General features: G+C 42.1%; 1 long non-coding RNA gene across 2 annotated transcripts in view; it reads right to left on the reverse strand.

The window, feature by feature from the left end:
* Nucleotides 1–5344: 5344 nt before the first annotated feature.
* LOC144722037 (uncharacterized) overlaps nt 5345–23620 on the reverse strand; it is a 59730-nt gene continuing 41454 nt past the window's right edge. The window contains exons 2-5 of one of the 2 annotated variants that reach the window (XR_013586010.1): nt 19704–21423; nt 11331–11581; nt 10712–10827; nt 5345–6408 (exon numbers count right to left, since the gene is read on the reverse strand). This is a non-coding gene — a long non-coding RNA (uncharacterized LOC144722037). Of the gene's footprint in view, nt 6409–10711; nt 10828–11330; nt 11614–19703; nt 21424–23620 lie in introns of both variants that reach the window. The other variant, XR_013586009.1, reaches the window with a different exon arrangement.

Below are 23620 nucleotides of genomic sequence, written 5' to 3' on the forward strand. Positions count from 1 at the left end.
AAAAATGTTGAGTAGAATGTGTGCACGTGGGGGTGTAAGTGCACGAACGTAACATGTGCATCAATTTGTACATGCGCGCGCGCGCGCGTGTGTGCGTGTGTGTGCGTGTGTGCACATGTCTTTGTACAGTCGACATCCATTCGCGAGACAGAGAATCCCCCCTTACCAGCTTGTACCTGGGTTTTATAAACACATGCAAAACACACACACGTATTATTTCTTAATGAACACAAAAGTATTGACTCCTGCATGTCTAATATAAAAAAAACACGACTACTTGAGTACCTCTTCTTGGTTCTTTCGGTAAAGTCACGTAGAATCGAAATAATAAAATAATACAAATAAAACATAATAAAATAATTCTCACGACGTTTCGGCCACAACGCAAGCAGCCGTCCTCAGGTGGAGAGCAGGTCTGTACCGCCGTTACAATGTCATTGCAGCACACTTTGCTGGATGAGAATCTCACCAGATCGCGCACATGCCGGCATGCAGTAGACTCTGTTCCGATGTCAAAAACATATGCTCGGTGGAATGCACTTTTCACCACATGTTATTTTAGATTTATAATAGCATTAATGTTAAATGTTATGGTTACCTGTAGGGTGCGTGCATCAGTCATTGTATAGAACATTAAACCTGCAAACAGCGAGCGTTGGACCCACCGGTCATGGAAGTAACTGCCGGCTGAAAATGGGTTCGCTTTGTAATCGGCCTGGGCCGTGCCATATGGAAAGCATAGCTCCTCTGGCCCTGGGTTGTTTTTTTTTGTAAAAAGAAACTGTGTGTACAGTCTCATGTGCAGGTGGGTCTTCAGTAAGTTGCATTGATTTAATTTAGTCCCAGAGGTCATATAAAGTCCCGAAGAAACGGTTACAAACAACTTTATTAGGCCTTCTCGTGTAACTTTTACTAAATACGCTCCTTGGCATGGAGTGCATTCATATGTATAAGTGCTAGCACCACAACCTTGCACGCTCAACCACAGGGTCATAAACAATAATAATTGCTTTTATAAAATATAATTTAACCGTGGAAAATCATACAAATATGTTTCGAGTGTTAGGAGTTGTTCTTTTATACTCCGCGTGGCCTTCTCTAAAATGATGGCAGGTTTACTCTGAAAAATAACGGCTGAGTAATCCACTGTGCTTGATCTTTTGACCCTAATCCTCGTGAATAATCCCTTCCAGACATCATAGCCATTTTCGCTGTGGTATAAAGTTCATCTAGCCCACACAAGGTCGTTTAAATGAAAGGGGCGGAAAAAAAGGTTTATTGTAAAGCGAGTCAGGAAAATATTTGAAGCAATATTCTTTATTAGATAATTTTAAAGGCACACAAAAGCACTTTCTCTTTTCAATTAATAATTTGTTGCAATAACTTTGCAAATATCATCACGTATATTAAACTAAAATTTGCTCTGTTCCACATTGCCACTGTGAGGCTAGTGATTCAATTGCTCAAGGCTAAGCGAGGCGTGTGTGAAAGTTGAAAATGCTAATTAAATATGAATCACTCTACCCAGATGTTGCTTCATATAGTAAAAAGGAAAGGCGAAGCCCTGCAATTGCTCACTCACACCACTGCTGGTGGAAAGTGCCTCCACTAGAGGACCCTCTACAGAGGCCCTCTAGAGGGCATTTGGCCTACTCTTCCATTCTGGCAGCATGTCTTTGAAGATGTACGAGTACTTACACTTTACGCCCACCACGCCGTATATGTATATGCATGTCTAGCGACGTGTTATTAAATCTACCAGCTACACCAAGAGTGTATAGTGCAATTACTTGGGGGAGAATGATCATTTAACAAACAAACAAATGAAAAGTGGGGACTAAATTATTTGCGGTCACTCACAAAACGTGCATTTTTTTTTCAGTATCTGCTTAAATCATCTCGAACTCGACAATGCAAGTATGACACAAACAGCTGCTTCACACGGCAAGCTGCCGTTCCTCCTTAAAATCTGACACTTCGCGGACCAACAATTGGGTCGCGAACTTGAACCAACAATTGGGGCCAATCGACCTCGAGCATAACACACGCTGGGGGAATATTTGCCAACGGCGATACAACCGAGTCTAACGTTGCGGACGCGTTTTGCACGCCCGTTCTGCCCGCAACGATCTTTTCACCACCTTCGGCAGACAACAACCGGCATGCGCGTTCGCAAAAGCGGCAACCTCTTGCGACAGAAAGGTGCCACGCGGCTCTCGCCTCCAGCGCCGGCGGGTGCGGAGAGAACGCCGCCACCGCCGATTCATTAAAGTGAAAGTCAGAGAGCAAAGGTGACGCTAAAATTGGCACCGTTTTAAGGCTCCGCGCGTGGAACAGGTGCAGCTGGAATGTTGATCACCTGCGGCAGGTTATCGCCCTAATGGAGCGGCGTTGTCACGCGCACGCTCCACAGTACCTGTGGCAGCTGTTCGGCGTGCGAGCACAAGTGTAAAGTAGAGTATACAGATGTAAAGTAGAGTCGACGCGAGGCTGGTGGTGGGGAGGAGGGGGAGGGGCGATCCGCCCTTTATTTCCCCCCAGTCCACACTGGCCCATAGCCCTCTTCCCAATCCGTTCTCCGCCAGAATGCCCCGATGCACCCCCCTCCTGTACCTCCTCACCTGCTCCTGTACCTCCCCCCCCCTCCTGTACCGCCTCACCTGCTCCTCCACTCTTCCACTGTTCCCGCTCCACGGCACCCCCCCCCCCTCCTCCTTTTGGCGAGAATCCTCTCCATGACCCTTAACCCACTGTCCAACTCCGTTCCTACCCGCTGACATCCCTTACACACGTACAAAGACATTAGTTTCTTACGAAGTGGATATTCAACCGAACCGACGTGTGGCGTCAGTGCAACGAGGAAAACGAATGTCTCGCGTTGCTTGCTTTAATTTTTACTTTTTTTGGTGGTCTCACATTGCTGCGTGGGCATCGACACGACGGAAGTGTCTTCCGGCTCCAAGGAGCACGCGGAAGTACTTCGTGGTCGATGCCTTCATGGCGAGCCAAATGTAAATGCCACGTTTCTTGGTGCAGGAAAAAAAAGTCAGTCCCTCGGCGGCCGTCCGACTGTTGACTTCCTTCAAAGTTGCATTGCCATGAACTTGGAATGTAAGAACTAGTATTTACTGTTACCCCCCTCCCCTCCCCCACGGCATTATCATGTGCAAGTGCTGTGAGCAAACCCTTCACTTGGAAACAACTATTTGGACTCTGTCCAACTGCTTCGCTTACCTATACGACAAACATAGACTCCAACGTAATCCATTTCTTCAGCATTGGATAGACTAATTTGCTGATGTGGCCGATGTAAAATTCACCTTCCGATAGCGATAGCTTGTGATTATGTGAATCATTTGTCAGGTGAGTTTAATGTTGAATTCACTCCGTTTTCATAGATGGCTTGGGGGTGTTATTATGGTGGCATTTTTCTTTAGCAAATATCCTTCATATTCTTAGGCGTTTTCGGTAAAGTCACGTAGGTAAAAAATTTAAGTTAACAAAAGTAAAATAAGAAATAAAATAAAAATCACGTCGTTTCGGAGGCAACCGTCACAGCACGATAGCTGAAGACGGAAGCTTGTGTTGCCTCCGAAACGTCGTGATTTTTATTTTATTTTTTATTTTTTACTTTTATTAATTTACTTTTTTTACCTACGTGACTTTACCGAAAACACCTAAGAATATGAATCCTTGCAGTCACGAAAGCCTCAAATCTAGAAATATCCTTGAAGCGGCTTCTTTGTTTTTGCATTTGGTTTATTGTCATTGACATTAGTGGCTGCACTTGATCCTGTATCACTTGGAGCAGGTAAAACTGCATTCCATTACCCAGGTGTGCAATCTATTGACAATTAAAATCTCGTTAAGTACGTGCAGATATCAATTCACCTCTTCATCCAAACCCCCACCCTCACGACCCCCATCCCCCAAGCAATTCTATGAATTGTCACAATTTGAATACAAATTGTGTTTGTATATTTTTGTCGTGTTTGCTCTATTATCCAAAAGGGATAGCAATAATTATTTGTGCATAATTTACAGACATTTTAAATAATTGATACCTGGTTGCACAATGGAATGCCTGGATTAAATATCTTTAGTTGATGAAAATCCTGATATGTCTAGCAGATACAGCAAATTTATCATCAACAGGCCTCTGTCAATCCACTGCAGGATGAAGGCCTCCACACACTCTGTCGGCTATGGGGATTTCATGACCATACTTCGTCACACTGGTTAGTGTGGGTTGGGGAAATTTGGTCCCATGGCCACTTCAGCTTTGATTGGCACCTGATTTTAGCCATGACCAGGATTAAAACTGTAGTAGCCGAGGTCAATGCATTGCGTGCTAACCACTGCACTGCTGCCCTCGGCCCAATATATTGTATGCTGTTCCCTAATTTGTTTCATGTGTAGGGGTTTTTACGGGGAGAAAGGCGGACAGAAACACAAGGGTGTCTGCATCCACACACGGGTGTCTACATCCACGTCCGCATCGGTTAACCCTGGGGGGCCATGGGGGCGCTGTGATCCCCCATAGCCCCACCCCTCGGAGAGGATTGCTATAAAAGGCGGGGAGCCAGAGGGCTCGGGGCCAGTGTGTTAGAAGCTTACCAGTGAAGACTGATGACCGGCAGAATAGGCCCTGGGACTCCCCTGGCTCGCTGTCCTTGTCAGGGCCGAGCAGGGCAAGCCAGTGGCGTGGCCCCAAGAGCTCCAGGACCGCTGCTCTTGTAAGAGCAAGGCCGGGTTAGCTGGGTGCCGGGATCCGTGCTTGACCAGGGCCGGATTAGATAGCCTCCCCTAGCACTCATAGCGGAGGACAGGGAATAGGACCGTCAGGGAATAGTGCTAGGGGTGTTTCCCATTGAGTACGGGTGAAGGGGCCGTTACCCCTTCAAGTGTTGTTACGTCGTCTGTCTCCCTGAGAACTCACTAGGCATGTACTCAATGTTTCTTCTTTTATAGCCATCCAGTTGCTCGTGAAGGGTACAAAACTCCTAACCTCGTGTGCAAGGTATAACTAAAGAGCACATTGATGTAGAACACATGGTTCCAGTGGCATTTTGACTGGCATGCTCTTTCTTTAACGTAACTGCAGTAATTAAAGCATGCTAATACCTTGTCATTAGCAGAGAAAGGTGCGCTAAGTGGAACGCCATCGCATGTGTTAAAGTCCGTTCAGGTGACATGTTAATCATGAACATTGCAGTTTAACTCAACAGCGAAAGTGAATGTAAGGCTGAGCCCCCCCTCCCCCGCCCGGCAAAGGACACTTACAACGCAACACAATGCGGACTTACATAGCGACGTCTAAATGAGACCGCATCGCAGGACGCTGTACAGAAACAGTGGGGATGTTTATTGCACAGAGAAAGGCGGTACAGTGGTACGACAGCGGCACAAAGAGGAAGGTCTTGAGGCTGGAATGGAACAGGGGGCCCAGCGCAGATGTTCTGGGAGTAGGAAGTTCCAGACTATGGGTGGCAACAAAGGAGAATGAACAATTTCTCACTGTGCAAAGGTTGACTGAGGTTTTTTGACGGAAACTATTGGATGCGGGAGCAGAGAGCGTGGGTTGCGGCGCAGTGAGACGAGGGAGGAGGGCTCGACAGGGCTGGGTCCATGGAGGATCATAAAGATGGTGAGGACAGTTTTTAAGTGGATCCAAGATTGGACTTAACCAGAGTAGAGGGTGGAGAATGGGGGGTGATGTAGTCTCGTTTACGGGTACAGGTGAAGAGTCTGGCAGCAGCTTCTTGGATCGTCTGGAATTTGTAGATGAAATATTGAATGAGGCCAGAGAATTGTGGAGATGAGATACGACAGAAATGCATGAGAGCTCGGGATCAGTGGCAACCACACTTTAATGTCAGAGCTTAGGAGGTAAACACTCAAACTGGAGTCTTTCCTGAGAGAGGGCTTTTTGCCGATGACGAATACCTTAGTTTTTTGGCAACGTTTACCTGGAATAAGTTACAATCAATCCAAGATGATGTCACGTGGGAGCAGAAGTTGAGGAGGGAGATGGCAGGCAGGAAGCTGAGGTTGGAGTAAAATTGTGGGGGGGGAAATGTAAATGTGACAGACAGTACAAGTGAGACGATACATATGAGACAGGCAATGGAAACAAGACAAGCAGTGCTAACCAATGTATGTATGTATGTTGAACTTCTTTCGCACTGAACGTAGCCAACTGTGCTAATCAGAGGTGCAGGGGAAAGACAACAAACTAAACATAATAAAGCAGTTCGAAAAATGAGTTTTCAATCTAGATGGTTTAAAAGTGCATAGCTCCAGTGACTTCCTAATATTGGAAGGAACAGCGTTCCAGACGGCCGCAGATGGGCATCTGAAAGTGCGCGATGCGGTGACCATCTTTGTTCGATGGCTGGCCGAAATCCGCTGTGAAAAAACAAGACACACAGTAAACTTAGGACAGGCAGAACAAGCGAGGCAAATAGCGCAATTCAGAGTGCAAAATGAAACAGAGTTTATGCAAGCGGACTTGACAACAGCAACCCACACGGTACAGACAGGACGGACAAGACACAGGAGACAGACAAAACGCGCGTCAAACAATCCAAGGCAGACGATGCAAATGAGATAGTGCAAACAAGACTGACGACACAATTTCTGGGAGTCTCAACTGGAACGTATAGTGAACCGGAAGCCCCTTTCCTCTGTCAGCCCCACCCAATGTTACATAGACACACCCACTCAATCACTAGCCCTACTCACACCGTTTATTCAGTTTAATTTCATTTATTAGGTATAGCCCTGTGAGCCATGCGGCTCTTGACTCGGGTGCAACGGCAACAAACAAAAACATGAACAAAGAACATCTTAAAGTTGACTACGCGCAACAGAAAAATCCAGGAAAAATCAGCAAAGTCTTCCATGTTGCCCACCTGCCACATGTTGACCTCAACCTACTGACCACACGCCCTGTGCTTAGTTTGCTGTTCCCCCCTGCACCTCCGACTAGCACGATTGGCTACGTAAGGTGCGAACGAAGTTCAACATACATAGAGACAATTCTAGATTTGAAGCTTTCGTGACTGCAAGGATTCATACTCTTAGTTCTTTCGGTAAAGTCACGTAGGTAAAAAATTTAATTAAAATTAATAAAATAAAAATAAAAATAAAATAAAATAAAAATCATTTTAATTTCATGTTTTACCTACGTGACTTTACCGAAAGAACTAAGAGTATACATAGAGACACCCATTACTCAGGTAGTCCAACCTCTCACCCATATTATGAGTCATACATTAATCCAGATACGTATCCAGGACAAAATCCAAACACATTTTTACAAGAGCTTCGTGACTACAGGACAGCCGTTCGAGCATCGGGGACTGTGCCGGTCAAACAGGGACATTTTGTTTGCCAAATATCAACCAAGCAAGACAGACAGTACGAATTGGATACACAGTATACATTTACAGTATGAACTAGGCAGGCAGTAGAGTAGACCCTACAAATTATATATACGATGAAAATTAGACAGTTTAATTGAGATAGGCACAATTACTAAGATGGCGTTGATGAAGACAGAGTAGAAATAAAACAAAATGTATGAGACGGTACAAAACGAGACAGGATAGGAGATTCCGTGAACAACATCAGTCTCTATAAAGCATCACGGTTATTTGTTACATGCAGCCGAATATATATGCCATTCAATTATGGTGTAGCTTATTTAAAATTTAAGTCTGTGTGAATGTGAGTGATGGACTACAGGCTTTAAGCAATTTACGTCAATGTGGAGGCATTCCTCCAACAGTGGATTGAGAATGAATGATTATGGTTATTTTAAAACTGGGGCTAAGCATGTATCTTCCCCAGTGATTAATCACTCCAATATCAGATCATCTCCCACAATACTGTTCTATTGGCAATAGCCTTAGTGAGCTCGTTCATATGTGCACAAGGAATATATGTGCCTCGATAAACCCATCCCTTTCATGGTCATGTTTAATTTAATAACTTTACAATTTAGTTTTACATAACGCCAATGTAAACGCATCTCTGGTTATTGTAATAAAATTGATAACAATGTTTTGTTTTTTTAATGCATATTGCTGATGACAGCGACAATGGATAAGATGATGATAATAATAATCATGAGCTAATGAAGGGTATATCTGATTCATTATTTTGGTATTACATAAAACCCTCAATGCATGTTTTGTTCGAAGAATGACAGGAGTGTGATATAATAAAAGTTAAACAATCATCAAATTATTTGTCGCGTTGTGCCAATTCTAAGGGATAGTTGATTGACCATATTTCACCACACCGTGTTGGCTTGGTGATGGCAATGAGCATAGATAGGCGAGCATAAACGTACAATACAACAAGCTGTTTTATTGCACTGCCCTCTGATTCAAATGCTGCTGTGGATTGCTGAAGGTTCAAAGGATAAGGGGGGGGGCGGCTAGAGGGGGGCTAGATCCTGGACTGCTTCAAATTTCCCACCGCCTCCGATGCTAACCGTTGCTGGGACTTGGACTGAGATCGCTGGGTTCATACCACAGCGCGCTAACCACTGCCACTCCACCCCGCACGGGATTATTGAGGGTTAAATGTCAGAGAGCAGGTGTGCAGCATAAAAACACACACACACATAAAATCAATCTCATGAAGAAGCCGGGCTTTACATTTACCAGCTTCTTTTGGCATCAAGGATTTCAACAGGAAATGCCAAGATCTTTAATCCTGCCAACATCCTTAATCCATATTCAAGCATTGTCCAGTATTTATAGCTGCTCTGTCAGGGTTTAAAGTTATGAAAAGTGCTAATGTTTAAAAATATATATATATATAGACCTGCCCTGTTTGAAATTTGCTGCACTAAATGTTTACTTTTTTTTCATTCCCAAGATTAAATTTGATTCCCCTATTTAAGTAATTCAAACCCTTGCCCTAAGTATGCCGTCACGTTCACAGTTTTGCACTTTGAATCTCTCTGAAACACATGACATCAACTCACAAGGAAAGGAGTTCAACGAAAGAAAAAAGCCACCACCAAAGTATAGGTGTGGGTTATTTTTTATAATTTCGTCACTTTTTGGCTTCCATGACTTTGTTGAGTTACATTACCGGCACCTGCGACAAAATCCCCAAAAGTTAGGAAACTTGAGAGCAAAATGTTCATTTGCGAATTTAGCGGCCTTTTGTCAGCAGTCATGCACAGTGGCATTTTGTGTGTGTGTGTAGCGTTTTCTGAGAAACAAGAATTCTAGCCGATGGCGTGATGCCAGTGGCGGTGCTGCTGAGACTGTGGGCAGGTAGTGCATTAGCGGCACGGCGAAGACGACGGGGAGGTTTCTGGGAGTATTGGCAGCGCTGTCAGAGTAAGGCAGCTGAGTGGGTGGGAGTGAGGGTCAGGTGGGGCGTGGTGGGGTGGGGATTTCTGCAGCGTGTTTTGGCAGATCATATTCCCTCGTGACTGACGTCCTGAATTGTTCCCACTAAACCGGTTTGGATGTGATCGTATGCACTATTGAAAAAAAAGTACAAGGAATACAAAAACAAGTAAATTCTGTGAACTAGATTAGATGTACTTTTTTAAAATTAAACACAATTTTCGCTTTTTGTCCATCATCAAACAGTTAATTATGCCTCATGCCCCCTCCCCCCTCCCAAAAAAATCTAGGTCAGCCACACATTGCATTCGTGTGCTTTACTTCGAAATCATAACTGCAAATAGTGCTCCAAAGGGCATCACATTATAAAGACTAAACCTCTAAGCATTTCTGTTTGTGCATTACTGTTTAACAATGCATTGTGGTTGGGTTTCGTAAACGTGCCAGCCGGTTGTATTTATGAAAGGTAAATGGTCAAGATGTTTTTTTCCCCTTAACTTCAGGCCACTGTTGATTTTTGGTTCACTTGACATTGTCGAAGTGTTGAGCTCTGGGGCACATTCGGCAGAAATGTCAAAAGTCATATGTAAAGCATCGTCTTAAGAAAGAGATTTGGATAAGCATATTGTTGGCCAATGATAGAAAGGTCAAATCTATCAATGTCACGTGTATGTATCGTGCTCTGTCTTGGGCCTGGTTGCTCAAGAAACACTGTAAAGTGTCGGTGAGGACCAGCAAATGAATGCACTTTAGCATTTGGGTATATCGTCATTAGTTGTGCAAGCTGTGTACAGGTACACATGGAAGAAAATGCCCCAAGGTATTGTATTGTAATTAAAAAAAGTATGTGTTAATCAGTCCTCTATATTCTAGATTTGAAGCTTTCGTGAATGCAAGGATTCACATTCTTAGGTTTTTTCGGTAAAGTCACGTAGGTAAAACATCAAAAATAATAAAAATAAAATTAATAAAAATAAAATAAAATAAAAATAATAATAAAAATAATAATAAAAATCACGACGTTTCGGAGGCAACACAAGTCTCCGTCATCAGGTGGGACCGTCACAGCCGGATTAGATGCATCAAGTGAGGCAATGATTCAAGATGTAATCCCTTATTAATTTTGATGTTTTACCTACGTGACTTTACCGAAAAAACCTAAGAATATGAGTCCTCTCTATGTGCAACTTTATTTCATATCGTCTCCTTCATTATATTTAATGTCCATGGCTTTAAATTTGGTATGCTTTGTTGTGCCAGGAGATGAATATATATATGTGTGTGAAGTCGGCAGGCGCAGTCATAATAATCACATGCGATGTTATTATACGTACAGGCAATTTGCTGGCCATCAGCACTTTCGAAGGCAATACGAACTTTCTGCTGTGCCTGCCGGAGAGGCTGCTGCCGCTGTCTGTTATTGGAATGTCGGCACCTGCGTCAGTCATTGCTGAAACAGAATCCCCAGTTTCCACCTGTGAGTATCCATGCTCGCCTGCAGCGGCAGGTCACGCGTGGCTAACTCTGGGCCCATTTAGCACCCCACCTCCCCCTCCGCTCCGCTCACCCCCCCCACTCCAACCAGTTCCAAATCTGAGCCGACACAACGGGTTTTGTCAAGTCGCTAATGAGCTGGAACTGGGAAAGCTGTGGCGATGAGAACAGACGACATACCTGGATCACAAACCTCTAGCTAGAGCCAGAACCGAGGTCCTCGTTGGTATTGTGCAATCTGTGCAAGGCCCAACAGGCTATAATACACACCTTTATCATTATAATATTATTTTAGTATTTTATTATTTTACAATATTATTTTATTATATAATTATACTATATAATTTTGTTATATTATTTTATTATGCTTTATTTTTATTTTTATTATAATTTTTTTATTATTTTATTACTTCCCTTCTACGTGACTTTACCGAAAGAACCAAGAAGATGAATACACACCTGCTCCACGGATCCTGCTGTTCACGTGCATGTCAATTGGTTCTTGTGATTTTCACCTCTTTTTGCCTCGTGTATGCAAACACTGGAAAGCTGGCTTTGCTCGCCCAGGGATTGGCCCTTTTCTGGTCCAGGATTAGCAGCATGGGCCCAGGCTTGTGTCCCGACATTCTTTGAGCCATTGGGATCCATCAGCCCAGCCCCCTACACTGCTCGTATCTCCGCCACCTCCACCCTCCCTCTCTCTCTACTCCCTGTGAACACAGGGCGGGAGTCCGGAAGCAATCTGTAAATAGAGTTTGTTTGAAACAAAGTTTAATGCAATCGTGCGTTAGATTAGATAACTGCAAGTTAAAATCTATTTATTTTTGTCATTTTCCACCGTGTAATTTCAACACAAACACGGCAGGCAGAGTTCAACTAGGGAGTGACGTCACCGTGTGGGCCCGCCACGGTGCTGAGATGTTAACTACCTCGCCTGGTATGCAGGAGGTCGTGGGTTCAATCCCGACCCTGACGCCTGATGTATATTTGTAGTTTGCATGTTCTATGTGCGCTAAGAGTATTTGGCTGCTATACATTTCCACATGATACGCCACCTCCTTGAGCTATCATTTGTGGCCAGGTCGCTTCTGAAAAAAAGAACTAAATTGGTCAGTGGACCTTACCTGGTAAAATAAAATGAAATAGTGTTTTAGTTGAGTTTGCTTGTCTCTTACGCGTTGACCCCATGGCGTCACGGAGAGTTCTGGATGCCCAGCTCCAAGCTTGTGGCATGGTAAGATAACCATGCCCAAGAGTCCGAATGACGAGGTCGCTTGGGGTTGGGTCAACCTGATACGGCTGCCATGGGAACATGGCCCCCGTGTGAGAATGGAGCTTGCGCAGATTTCAGCGGTTGTGAGAACATGGCATCTGGCCCCTTTCGTCTTTAAGAGAGAATCTATCTACTTCAATTGCGGTGACATTACCACGGCGCTTGCCTCAAGCTATGCACTTCTTTCGCATCGTACGTAGCAAACCGTGCTCATGGGAGGTGCGGGAAATCGGAGGTGCCACCAGGTGTACTTTTAGGTAATGCGGTTTGACAAATGCTTTTCGCCACGAGGTAATTTTCCTGACCCACGTGTTTATGGGTTAAAAGATAAAGGATGATTTGCAAATACACCACCAACATTCCTCGCGAGAGCAATTTCTCATTCAATTGGCCAAACATCCCTCCTGAAAAACAATGTTAAGATTTCAGTGAGGCTTTCTTGGATCGACGACAACGGTTAAAATATTTGGTTTTGTCTTTCATAAACATCCATACACAATATTAGTCGATATCTTGGGAACGATGAGTACAATGAAAAACAATACAAATGCTGTGATCCTGCCAATATTGGTAACAATAATAATAATAAAAGTGCCAACACGTTCACATCAACCTATTGCAGACAATGTGTTAGCTGTATTGGTTGAATAGTCATTGGTATTCAACTAATTAATATGAAACCATTTCAATGCTGCTGTGGTGTAATGCTTAGCTCTACGGAGGTCACTGGTTCAATCTCTTTATGCAGCAGTTGAAACAATGGTGCAAGTTTATTAGAATCTCCCCCCATATCCACCCAGCAGTATAAATGGGTAGAGCACAATTAGTTAATTGGCAGGTCACGTGTAGTGGTAGGGTAAATGTGGGACTACTCCCACGTCTTCCCTGATATTTGGCCTGTGTGGGATAGTAGACCAAATATACCCTCTAGAGATCCCTCTCGAGAGCTCTCTCGAATGGAAACCCTTCCACCGGCAGTGCTGTTAGGAAGAAATTCCAGGGCCGCACATTTACTTATTTCATTTCAAACATATCCTTAAACTAGCTTTGGCAGTGTCTTTGGCCTCCGTATCTCCATCACGGTCATGTAGACAGTCGCTCACACATTGAAAGTTGAATGACACTTAAACATCTTCCATGATGATGCTGAAAACAAACATCTTTCAAACTAGATTCGAAGCCTTCGTGACTGCGTATGTGACGCAGGAGAAGTTGATGGAGGCAACGCGTATTTATAACAATTTAATTCAGTACAGCAGAGTAACGACTCTAACACTCGAAGAGGTTTCGATTTAAATCTTTCGTGACTGCAGGGATTCATCTTCTTGGTTCTTTCCGTTAAGTCACGTAGAAGGGAAGTAATAAAATAATAAAAAATAAAACATAATAAAATAAAATAATTCTCACGACGTTTCGGCTACAACGCAAGCAGCCGTCTTCAGGTGAAGAATGAGACACTGCCAAGCTAGGAGCTTATATATAAGCTTCCCTTCTACGTGACTTTACCGAAAGAACCAAGAAGACTCGAAGAGGTATCGGCCTCTTCACCCGGCCTATTCGAGGAAGTGTTCCCCAGCTAACGCTCCCCGTTAACTCCCTACTTCTCTCTATCCCAGACCTTCCCAAAATGTAGGCTAGCTAGCCTGGCCCAGCTTCGGCGCAGGTTCCGACCCTCAGCCACACGAGTCTGGCCCTTACAAGGACATCAGACTTCGCTGGTCTGAGGTCGCCACGGCTTGCCCTGCTCGGCCCTCACAAGGACAGCGAGTCAGGGGAGTTCCAGGTCTAGCTAGCTGGCCTTCAGTCTTCACTGGCTCTTCATATTGATCTATACCCAACGACGTGGAAAATAAAATACAATAGTAATAGAAAATGACGTTTCGGTTGCAACACAAGCAGCCATCATCAGCTAAGAATGAATGATAAAACACAGACACGGAAACAACATAGGCAGACACACATGCATGTGTATCATTCATTCTTACCTGATGATGGCTGCTTGTGTTACAACCGAAACGTCGTCTTCTATTATTATTTGATTTTATTTTCTACGTGACTTTACCGAAAGAACCAAAGAGGTAACATCTTTCAATCAATCAAAAGGTATTTTTGTGATGGTAATTCTCGAGAAACATTCTCATTTAGCCATCCAGAGACAGGTGTCTCTTTGAAGACATTTTCCCACCTGTTCAGCTTATTTCACGCCCTCTTTAAAGAAAAAAAAATACTTACATTTTCAAAAAGGTAAAGTTTGCAGACAAACCTACGGTGTATCGATTTCCCTTGTACTACTTTTCGTCGTCGCGATATATTTGCGGAATGACAAACATCTTTTGGACAAATCAATATGGTACATTCATACATACCGAGCATGTGCCTGTGCCTTGCTAGTTAGTGGGATAGGAAATACCGACCCCCTTCGGGAGTGATTGCCTCCTTACATCGGCTCGCGATCCTGCACAGGGGCCAGGCCTTTCCAAATGAACTCCCAGAATAGTCAGCCTATTTATTCATTTATTTTAGTTGGCAAGTCACAGATAGTTTACTGGTCATTTCAGATTCACAGCATTGTGAATCTGATATGAACATATATTTACCGTTGTGTCCATGCAGTTTGTTTATGAATTGTTCTTTCCAGTCACTATTACATTTTTTGAAGAATTACCATTATTAAGTGTTAACTCTAAAGAATAATTAGCATCGTGGTGGAGAAAATAAGTAAAACTAATTATTTACCGTTTACATAGGGGAAATGCAGAGGTAACGTTACATGACAGCATATAAGCTCTTAATAAATTGTAAATCGTGATGCTTACGAACTGAATCGATGAGTTCAGAGTTTTGGGTCGTTGGATAAGAGCTAACAACTCTTACACAAAGTAGTGACTTGAGCCAGCTCATTAAAATAAATCCAGAATGACTTCCACATTTATGGCAGTCAAAGCACCATTCGTTTGCCAGAAGTGCATTTTACTACAGGCGGAGCTGTGCAATACATCTGCTAATATTATCCCAGTGTCGAGGTGGGAATGGCCACTTAAAAGCATTCCTTTCAACCGTGCCATTATCAAGTGAGCCAACTCGTTAAAATCCAATATAGTTCACAATAACTGACATTGTGTCAATTTTACAGACACAATGAGGGGAGAATCTTGTGTCAGGTGTCCGGTTCTGTGACTGCAGTTTGAGCTGTGAACTCGCATTGAAACCCGAGGGTAAGCGTCACGTGATTAAGCGGACACTGAAGAGACGGGACAGACAATACAAGGGCATATTCGACATGCAAGTCCCTCGTGTGTTTTGTTGGTCAAACACAGCGATCTCAGCGCCTCTTGTTACAAAAGCACTGGGGGTGGTATTTTTTTCTACACGTATCAAAAGGCATCAACGTACTTGAAAACGCATCGGACGGAGGTGTCAATTGCGTATGTACGTTAAACAGAGTTGTTGAGCAACATTGTTTACTTCTGTGCGAAGAGGTGAGGAGGTATGTTTTGTTTTTTCGTTCGGATGAGCTGGCAGTAAATAATTGTAAGAGGAAAGTTAAAGGTGCTTGCAAAGAATTGTGGGTGGTCTTGCGTTATTCGGCTACGGTTATCACATTTATTGCCAATTTTCACAACATCTCACCTCCACTACAGGACAATATATATTTGGCATCAATAAAAAAAAGTGGCAAGCAGATTGTAACAAAAACATTCCGAGACTAGTTTTTATTTTAAAATGTAGCAATTTTCTCTTCAAGAAAGAGCATCGCACAATCTATTCCCACGCCACTTATATTTAGAGGTTTGACAATTGGGGAAAAATAATCACAAATTCGCACATTTTTATTCATTATAATTGAGTGGGGAAAACCAGCCCACTGCCAGGATTTTTATTTTTTTTATGGACTTTTTTTGAAACGCATTTATTTTCTTTGTTTACTTCTGCACACTTTTAAGACAGCCTCAATTAAAAAAAAAAATGTGTCAAACAATGAAAGGGGTATTTTGAATGGGAGACGCATTAAAACTCGCAGCACATCCTGGATAAAATACCAAACGGGACCGGCCGCGTTATGGCTGAAACTTTCACGACGAAAAAAAAAACATGCATGGGTAGGAATTATAAGGCGATTCTTCATTGCAAGTCGAAAGAATTGAAGACAAATGACGTGCTAATGTTTCTTAAAAAAAAACACAGACACACGCACACAAAGGTAAAGAAGAGATTGCTGAACAGCCGGACGTGCACTGGGAGTCTTGGAGGAAATAGTTTCCGTGTGCACGCCTCCCACTGCTGCTTGAGCTGCCGTTGCCATCAGGCACAGGATGACAGGTGACTGGCTTCAGAATCTTGACTTAAAGCTTTCGTGACTGCAAGAATTCATATTCTTTGGGTCTTTCGGGAAAGTCACGTAGATAGAACAATAAAATAATACAAATAACAATGAAGTTAATACAAAATAATAATACATAATTCACTTTAATTTTTATTTTCACTATTTTATTGTTCTATCTACGTGACTTTACCGAAAGACCCAAATAATATGGCTTCAGAATGTCCAAGGTGTACAGGCATTCCAGGAACAGCGAGCCTTGGAACCAATTATGCAGGAATACGTGTCTATTTCTGGACACCCTGAATCCCGGGACAGGTTTCATGCCTGGGAATGATGAAATCGCCACCCTCGTCGCAAAAAAACTCGAACGCGCAAATTCTGCACAGATACAACGCAACCTTAATTTGGAGCAATGCTCCTCAACAAAATGATATTTAACATCGCAAAACTCTTGTGTTTTTGGCAACGATCTTATCCGCAAAGCCCATAATTTGTGGGTCCAATTCGCTTGTGCTATCAACTCATTTTTGCATGAAGATGAGTAAAGGGGCCGTGATTTAGGCACTTTTCACAGTTCCCGCCTACACCTCGGTCCCGAGTGAGGCGGACACGTGACCTTGTATTGTCATGGTTATGTTGCAATGTTTTTTTTTTACGTGGAAAAAGTGGAGATGCATTCGCTATGTATTAGCTGCTGGAAGAGAAAACAGTTACGGAACTTAATGCTAAGCATATACCGACGGATAGACAAGCCTGTTGCTGTATCACTGCAGTAGAAAGACATACGCAGTGACGACGTGCAAGTGAATGGTTGGCATAATCCCATAAAACACCACCGGCACCAGCTACGTACGGTATAAATCCAAAGTGTATATAAATTTGAATGCACAAAATGCACTTCCACTGCTTTTAGAAAGGATTCGGTGTTGTTGAGAAAACAGTTCTCGTTTATCACGGAGCAGTGATGCTGTGTGGCAATCAATGCCAGTAAACTGTGTCATTGTACCGCATGATTGGTGTAAACATGATACAGGACATGTTGCACGAGTCACACGGCTGCGTTGGTGACCCTAAATGTGGTTCATGTCGAGCAATTCATCAGTCAGGATAACTCCATCGCCTTCACAACTTAATTTGACAATCCGACAAGATGCATGATTCATACGCAACGGTACATGCATTCCAAATGCACACGTGATATTATGTATTGGATAGTTTATTGTTAACAGAAGCTAACCTCATCATGGGACCTCCTTTGCCAGTACCAAATTATGAGAATAGGTTTTCCCCCTGCTTGTCTTTGTGCTGTGTACGCCTTTTGGCGTCCTCTGGTCTAACACCTTTTGAGACGAGGCTCCAAAGAAAGCTGTCTCTGGTGTGGACCAATCAGTTTCAAAAACAATGCATACATTATCAGAGTACGTTTTTTGTTTGCATTCTGACCGCAAGTATTGTGGTTAATGCAAACATGATTCCTTTTAAAAGGTTTCAGTTTGGTGTTTAACATGTTAACACCTGTTTTGTTGCCAGAAAAAAGGGTAAACCTATTCTCAGAAACTAACCTATAGTGAAAAGAAATATGAAATACAAAAACATTTATAATATGACAACAACAAAATTGTGATATCTTCTTGGTTCTTTCGGTAAAGTCACGTAGAATGGAAATAATAAAATAATAAAAATAAAACATTATAAAATAATTCTCACGACGTTTCGGCTACAACGCAAGTAGCCGTCCTCAGGTGGAGAACAGGTCTGTCATTCAGACTCTATTATTTCCATTCTACGTGACTTTACCGAAAGAACCAAGAAGATGAATCCCTGCAGTCACGAAAGCTTTAAATCGAAAAATTGTGATAGTGCATTGGCAGTGGTGCACACGCACAATTAACACAAATTCAACACATTTGTCAATACCGCTGCCCTAAGAGGTAAAAGGGCCATTACCCAAAACATCACCTATGATACATTTTGTCCACGAAGGAGGGTGACGGCTTCGGAATGTCGCCTAACATACATTTTTTTCCCTTCGAGAGCAGTGCTATTGACACATTTGTTATCATAATTTAGGACCGTTAACAATGCTCCGTGTGATATAAATATTGTAGTGAATTATCAAAATAATAAAGAGGGGTCTAACTTACAATAGAACAATAACATATTCTTAGGTTTTTTCGGTAAAGTCACGTAGGTAAAACATTAAAATTAATAAAAGTAAAATAAAATAAAAATCACGACGTTTCGGAGGCAACACAAGCTTCCGTCTTCAGGTGGAACCGTCACAGCCACGACAGCTGTATCAAGTAAATGAGGCTGTGACGGTTCCACCTAAAGACGGAAGCTTGTGTTGCCTCCGAAACGTCGTGATATTTTATTTTATTTTACTTTTATTAATTTTAATGTTTTACCTACGTGACTTTACCGAAAAAACCTAAGAATATGAATCCTTGCAGTCACGAAAGCTTCAAATCTAGAACAATAACAGTTGTTTTGACCGATATTCGGTATTCTGAGAACTGTCAATTCAATTTCTCCTTCTTTCTGCTGGAAATAATTGAATGATAAGCACGCTTGAGGATGCGAGGTATAAATTTCGATTTAAAGCTTTCGTGACTGCAGGGATTCATATTCTTGGCTCTTTCGGTAAAGTCACGTAGAAGGGAAATAATAAAAATAAACATACTAAAATAAATAAATGCAAATAAAAAATAAATTCAAATAAAAGTAAAATAAAATAAAATTCCCTTCTACGTGACTTTACCAAAAGAACCAAGAATAATAATAAAGATGCTAGGTATGCTAACAAAACTTCCGAAAACACACACCGCAGGTGTCTCTTTGTGAAACTATTAAACGGACACTGTTGGCGGGTTGTTTTTCTCTTTCAGTCGCGTTAATGACAATTAGAGGCTTATTTCTGCAGGATATTGTCTGATTGCAAACACAGTCTCTGGAAAGCGTTCCTAAAATATTCTCGAGGGAGTGACCATTATCTCCAGCATGGGTCTAGTATTACCGACAATTATCTGATTACCTGACCTGGTTCGAGTTATTACCAGATTAACCAGCTGAAGCAAAGCGAGGCCACTCCCTTTGGCAAAGCATCTTAAAGGTGCTGTTGCTAAAAATGAACGTATCCATCTTCTTAAGGTCAGTTTAAGTTGCTCATAAAGTACTGTGAGCACGCTAACACAGGAAGGGCATTTGTGTATGCATTGGCAAACGGAATCCAGACCTCCAGATCAAGGCTATTGAGACCGAGGCCAGGTTTCTTCATCTGTTAATGCCAGACTGCTTGTGGTGGGGTAAATGGTAGGTCTCGCATCCTCTTCAAACCATCTGGCCAGAGTGGAAGCATGTGCACCAATCTCTTTCCCTTGCCACTCATGATGATGGAGGCTGTCCATTGGCAGTTGGTGTGAGACCTGAGTGGTGTGAAACAGAATTTGGTTGAATACGATGTATCTTGATTTCTAAAAAAACACACACCACGTTGTAAAAGTCTCCTCTACAATCAAGCAATACACCAGGACGCATTTACAGATTGTCCTACGTGACATTGTTGTGAGATAATGGGAGACGAAAACTGCCTCGGCATCAGGGATATATTTGTTGACCACCCATGTGTGTTTGTGGCAAATGCCCACCTTGTGATTTGCAGCTGGCGGTAATATGATATCCCTCCCCGCAAAGCCAGTGCCTCTGCCTGTTTGCTAAAAGCTGAGTGAAGGCCACCGGTGGCTGACTATGAGCCCCTTTTATACTGGCTTTGTCTCTGACCACAAAAAAAAAGCTTGTGTTACTTCCAAAGACCTTACGGGTTACTTTATGCTTCGGCAGCCAATACTTCTGTCTTGTTTTAAGCATTTTATGCGAGCATGTTTAATCTGCAACAACGTGCGATTTAGCATCACAAAACTTCGATTGACGTCTGCAAACAAAAAAAGTAGGAAGTAACAAAAAGCGTAACAGAGATGCATCCAGATTTATTGGACGTATATGTGTGTGTGTGTGTGGTTCATTCTAGGCCATTAGGAAACTCTTAGCACGAATATTACAACAATAAATACTAAATAAAGAAAACAAACAAACATTATGTTCAAGCAGTCTTGGCAATCAGTGGCATCACCACTGTTGGTGCATTGTACCCATACGTTTCTATAATTGGAGTGCGTTTTTAGCCCCATTAGCCAACAACTGGCGCTGTTTATTTGTAAGAGTGATGTAGCATGAGCTCCATTTCCTAAGCACAATTGTATAAACTGCTGCGCCTGCCTCGAGTTCAAAGGCCCATTCATTTGACTTTTTTGGCAATCGTGTACTGGTGCTTCCTTATTTCCTTAAGAGCGACATGTAATACATCTTGTGGGAAATAATTAATTCTGGTTTAACCCACATGGCACTTTGCAGAACATGCATCCTTTAATACCTGTCAGCTTTGATATGGTCGGACGACAAGCGGGTAGTGTTAATTTATTGAACTAAAAAAATAGAAAAATGGTTTCCCTTTAACAAATTTCTTAACTTAATGTACGTTAAAGCGCATGTGACAATCATAAAACATTAGAGCATTAACACAATTTATTTGCGTATTTATTTAATGTAATATACCTTTCCCAAATCTTTTTAATTGATCGAGTTCGTCAGGGTGTGGGGGAGGGTTTTCACTCGTGGATTATTTTAAAGACATTGCCTGCACATGGGAAGTAAAACAATCCAATTAAATGTCATGGAAGACACATTCTGCATATTTTCGGTGACGTTTAATTATGTTTTGGGAATGTGTTAGTGTTCAATGTATAGGTCGCTTTTTTAATTTGCCACAAATGAAGTGAATCCTTTAGCACCTCTGATTGACAGTGGAATAAAACAGTTATACTTATCTCCGAGTGATATCGGCAAGAATACTTGTTGAGAAAATTCCGAGCAGACCACAGCAGTCGCTCTTTAAGGTTCTGCAGAGGCAAGAAATGGTAAAGGGGCAGAACAATATATTTGCTTTTCATTTTACAACTACAAAAAAGGTAACAGTATCTTGGATAATAGAGGATTATTAAATGCCACAACCGTCTGCCTTGATTTAAAAAAAATGTTGCTTATAAGAGATTGTATTGGACAATTCTAAGAATCCGTGTCAGGGCTTAAGGGCACATGCCATGGCACAAGTGCACTGGGTGCAGAACATTCACTCAAATTCAGCCAGCTCGAATACAAACTTCGTCTTTGTGCGAATCTGTAGTTGCACATTATTTTTTAAACCTTTTATATACGACGCACATGATGTTGCTGGCATGAGTTATGTGTGTCCATGCAATGAATGTCCTTTGACAGAATTCCACACAATGTTCCCTAAGACCAACTCGCTGTATCTTTTAGATCACATTGGCCACCGAGGTCACGTTGAGAAATCCACATTCATGGCCCAGAATGCTGGGTCCGGGCTCCAAATCGAGTTGACAGATTCCCATTGTCTTCAAGAGCTCTCTCCACAACCTTGAAAAACGCAGTAAACTGTAGGTAGTGTGTCATTACATTTACCCCTTCAACCAGTGTTAAACGGTAGTGTCCGATGTGTAGCTGGCATAGTGCTACATTTTACAGTATTTTATGATGTGATGTGTATTTGTCGATTGGGGTTTTTCAAATCATTATATACAATGTTGTTAAACAGCATATTCTAGAATTGAAGCTTTCGTGACTGCAAGGATTCATACTCTTAGTTTTTTCGGTAAAGTTACGTAGGTAAAAAATAAAATAAAAATGTATAAAAATAAAATAATAAAAATCACGACGATGAGGGAGACTTGTGTTGCCTCCGAAACGACTTGATTTTTATTATTTAATTTTTATTCATTTTAATTTAATTTTTTACCTACGTGACTTTACCGAAAAAACTAAAAGTATGTTAAACAGCATGTTTGCTCAACAAAGTAAAACTAATTGTTGGAGGGACACTGCATTAAAATAGAGCGAAATACCTGGGCAAATAATAAATAAATAAAAGCACATTAGGATCAAATATATAAAATAAACAAACACACAAGATCATGATGGAATACTTCTGTAAAATTTTATTTGACTATGAAAAGCAGCATACTGGTGCACCTAAATAAAACGTTTTCAATCAGTGCATATTGGGTCTGAAACGTTGACAATGTCAAAATAAGTGGAATAAAATATGAAAAATGTGCCAAAGATACAAAGAGAAATTGAATTAAAACTCAGACTTGATCTCAGCTGGTAATGCCTATTGAGCTCAGCAGCACTGTTACAAGGATAACCAGAGCCCGAGACTTTCAGCAATGGTGGCAGTTACGGAACATTGCATGTTGGGAACGTGCAAACGAACAAAAAGACCAAAACCAACAACATCCCCTGCTAGGACACTGCAACAAGATAAACAATAGTCCTTAGGCACAAATCAAAAACAGGGGTAAAAATATAAATACGGTTACAGGATTACACAAAGAGACAGAAAGAGGAGCGCATGGAACAGGGGACAAATGCAAAGCAGAGACAATTGATTTCAAGAAGTGGGCTTGGACTTAGACCCATCACTCGAATCGACGGTCACCATTTGACAAGGCTGGTTGTAGAACGGCAACCAAAAGGAGTAAACATGCCCAAGAGGACAACCACCAAGGAGATCGAGCAATAGGGTCAGTTGATGCGCAGGAGTGAGATGCATTGTGGCATCAAGGTACTGTGATGTATGGTCGACAGTGTTGTGTCGAGGGGGGGGGAGGGGAATTCGTCAAACAGTGGATAGAAAATGGTTGATTATAATGCCGATGATTGTTGCCGTTTACACTAAAATGAGTTTATATTTTAAGTGCTCGTGCCGATACCATCCTTCTTGTGTGAAAGTATTTCTGTGAAAAGTAGCATTCATCAACGTCATTTAGCCATCGTTAATGCAGTCGCGGACGATGTTCAATCAACGTCAAACTTTACTCGCGCTAAGGTGATACTGCACAATGAATTTTAATGTTGTAATATTCCAATTGTGGGCATCATCCCCCCATGTTATATTTATTTTTAGTTTTATAAATTGTGTTCAAGGGGTCAAGTTGATCGACCAAATTACAATATCTTTTAAATTCCGCTCGCACATCATTACATTTGTCAATTTTCTTTCGGTAAAGTCACGTA

The sequence above is a fragment of the Lampetra planeri genome, chromosome 13 (genome assembly GCF_965212315.1).
Source record: "Lampetra planeri chromosome 13, kcLamPlan1.2.h2, whole genome shotgun sequence".
Taxonomy (NCBI): domain Eukaryota; kingdom Metazoa; phylum Chordata; class Hyperoartia; order Petromyzontiformes; family Petromyzontidae; genus Lampetra; species Lampetra planeri.